The following is a 3,245-nucleotide window of genomic DNA, read 5'->3' on the forward strand; positions in this document are numbered from 1 at the left end:
ATGAAACCTAAGACAAATCTTGTTATTATTTTCTGAATCGTATGATAAATATTTAACTTATTCTTAATTATGTGTTCTTAATTCTTGTTTTGATATCCCAGGATACTAATTCAAGACACACTCTTATTCAGAGGAGGAATAGACCCTGTCTAAGAGTACATTTTCCATAATTAAGCGGAGTTGATTGTGCACCTAGAAATAGGGTGACAAGATTCTGCTGGGTTAGGGTGAAACCGAATAAGGGGATCCGTAGATTGAGTTAATGCAACCCCAGAGTGTTAATTAGAGAAAAGTCTCGGTTATTCAATCTAGGGATTAGACGTTATTAGTCTTGAATAGGGAAAATAACGTAACTTAGGGATCTCTAAAGAACAAGTTGAATGAATAAATCGCCCGATTCGGAGCCAGAATAACAAGTAAAGTCTAGGTGGATTTTTCCTTAGGTATTGTCTCAAGTCAATCAATTTTCCCAAAAGCAATTCCCCAATTTTTTTCTCTGTGTGTTCTTAGTTTAAATAATTAGTTAATTAAAACAAACCCCTTTTATTCTTATGCTGGATAATAAAAAGATAGTTATTACTAGTACTTTCGGTTCCCTTGGGTACGATTTCCCAGTTTTGCCGTTACTATACTATTATTCAATAGGTGCGCTTGCCTTTTCGTCATGATAATAGTTAGTCTAGGTCTGATCTTCATTATTAATTTTTATTACTTGTTACGAATCACTGCGATCAAGTTTTTGGTGCCATTGCCGGGGAACTGAAATATTAGGAACACTAAATTTTTATTACTTTAGCCATTTATTTTTCTTGCAATTTAATTTAATTTAATTTAATTTTACTATTTATTAATTTAATTTTTCTTTCTCTTGACAGGTTTTTATAGTTTATGACTAGAAGAAACCCGTCAGGACCATTACTCTTTGACGAAGAAATCGATCGTACAATTCACAAAAATCAAAGAGAAATAAGGAAAAATTTACGCTACATAGAAAACGAAGAAGAAGACAATACTCAACCTCCAAACGACGAGATGGCTGAAAACCAAGACAATTAGCTGCCTCCTGCAATTGCAGCTAATCAAAATCCTGCTCCACGTACTATGTATGACTATGCTAAACCCTCTTTAACAGGAACTAAATCAAGTATAGTTAGACCTGCTATTGCTGCAAATAATTTTGAACTAAAACCTAACACTATTCAGTTGATACAGCAGTTTGTTTAGTTTGATGGTTTGCAGAATGAAGATCCCAACACTCACTTAGTAAATTTCCTAGAATTTTGTGATACATTAAAAATCAATGGCTTTTCTGATGATGCCATCGTCTTCGGTTATTTCCCTTTTTAGTGAGAAACAAAGCTAAACAGTGGTTAAACTCGTTACCACGTGGGTCTATCACTACTTGGGAGCAAATGACCAAGAAATTTTTACTAAAATATTTTTCGCCGGCTAAAATGACTAAATTATGCAATGATATCTCTTCTTTTGTGCAGATGGACTTAGAAACACTTTACGATGCATGGGAGAGATACAAGGATCTATTGAGAAGGTGCCCTCACCATGGGTTACCTCTATGGTTGTAAGTTCAAACGTTCTACAATAGTGTGAATCCCTTGATAAGAAAATTGATTGATGCAGCTACTGGCGGAACCATAAACAATAAAACACTGAAAGATGCCTACGAATTCATAGAGGAGATGTCACTGAACAACTATCAGTGGCAAGTCATGAGGACTAAGCCAACAAAAACAGTCGGAGTTTATAACATCGATTCAGTCACCATGCTCTCTAATTAGGTAGAACTTCTCAATAAAAAGATTGATAGTTTTCTTGGTTCTACGTAGGTACATCCAGTAATAAGGTGTGACTCAAGCGGAAGAGGTGTGCATACAGAATACCAATCCTTCAATCCTACAACTGAAGAAGAACAAGTCAACTATATGGGTAACAATAACTTTCGATCTCAAAATAACCCATACAGTAATACCTATAATGCAGGTTGAAGGAACCACCCCAATTTTTCCTGGGGAGGTCAAGGTAATCAAAAGCCACAAAATCCTCAGGGTTTTCAACAGCCACGTTATCAACAAGAGAAGAAGCAGAACCTTGAAGAGATACTTTCAAAATTCATCTCAATGTCAGAAACCCGTTTCCAAAATACCGAGACAACACTTAAGAATCAACAAGCATTGATCCAAGGACTTGAAACTCAAATAGGCCAGCTATCCAAACTAATCTTCGAGCGACCACAAGGTAGCTTACCAAGTAATACAAAACCTAATCTGAGGGAACAGCTCAATGCAATTAGTGCCCAAGTTAAGGAAGGATTCATTGCACCTGAGCCAGAATTACAGCAAGACAACGCGATGAACAAAGGTCGAGAAGAGGTAAACGATGATGATCCTGGACAGGTAAGTACGAATTATGAACCTCGTGTGCCATATCCTAAAGCGATGATGAAAGATAGAACAAAAGAACAATTCGATAAGTTTGTCAAACTCTTAAAGAAATTACATACTAACTTACCCTTTATTGAAGTTCTTTCGCAGATGGCCAACTCAACAAAATTCTTAAAGGAACTTCTGGCTAATAACAGGAAATTAGACACTGCATCGCATGTGGAACTCAATGCAGTCTGCTCATCTATTCTGAAGAATAAGCTACCTAACAAATTGAAAGATCCAGGGAGTTTTACAATTCCTTGCTTAATTGGTAGTTTACCTGTGAATAATGCTTTAGTTGATCTAGGGGCAAGTATAAATGTTATGCCATATAAAATGTTTAAACGACTAGGTCTCGGTAAACCCAAACAGACTAGGATGAGCATACAATTGGCTGACAAAACAGTTAGATTTCCTAAGGGTATTATTGAAGATGTTCTCGTTAAAATTGATAAATTTATTTACCCAGTAGACTTTGTCGTCTTAGATATGGATGAGGATAACGAGGTACCTTTAATTTTAGGACGATCCTCTTTAGCAACTGCCAAAACCATTATTAATGTAGGCACAGGGGAGCTAACACTTTGTGCAGGTGACGACGCAGTAACACTCCAAGCACGTGACTCAGTCGAAACCCCTAAGACTCAGGATAATGCTATAAAACCTGTCGATGATAAAACTAATATTCAATCATCCTTACAGGAACCTTCTCAAACCAAGACAAGAGAGACAGTGCGCTACTATCATGAAAAGAACAAAAACATCCATGAAGAACGAAGGCTACGAATAGAGGAGCTAGACGAA

At 36.5% G+C, this 3,245-nt stretch overlaps 1 non-coding gene across 1 annotated transcript; it reads right to left on the reverse strand.

The window, feature by feature from the left end:
* Window positions 1-1,460: 1,460 nt before the first annotated feature.
* On the reverse strand, window positions 1,461-1,567 carry LOC128279627 (small nucleolar RNA R71). The gene has a single exon (XR_008269826.1). It is a non-coding gene; the product is annotated as a small nucleolar RNA R71 (small nucleolar RNA).
* Between the last annotated feature and the right edge of the window lie 1,678 nt (window positions 1,568-3,245).

This window comes from Gossypium arboreum, chromosome 8 (assembly GCF_025698485.1).
Source record: "Gossypium arboreum isolate Shixiya-1 chromosome 8, ASM2569848v2, whole genome shotgun sequence".
Taxonomy (NCBI): Eukaryota; Viridiplantae; Streptophyta; class Magnoliopsida; order Malvales; family Malvaceae; genus Gossypium; species Gossypium arboreum.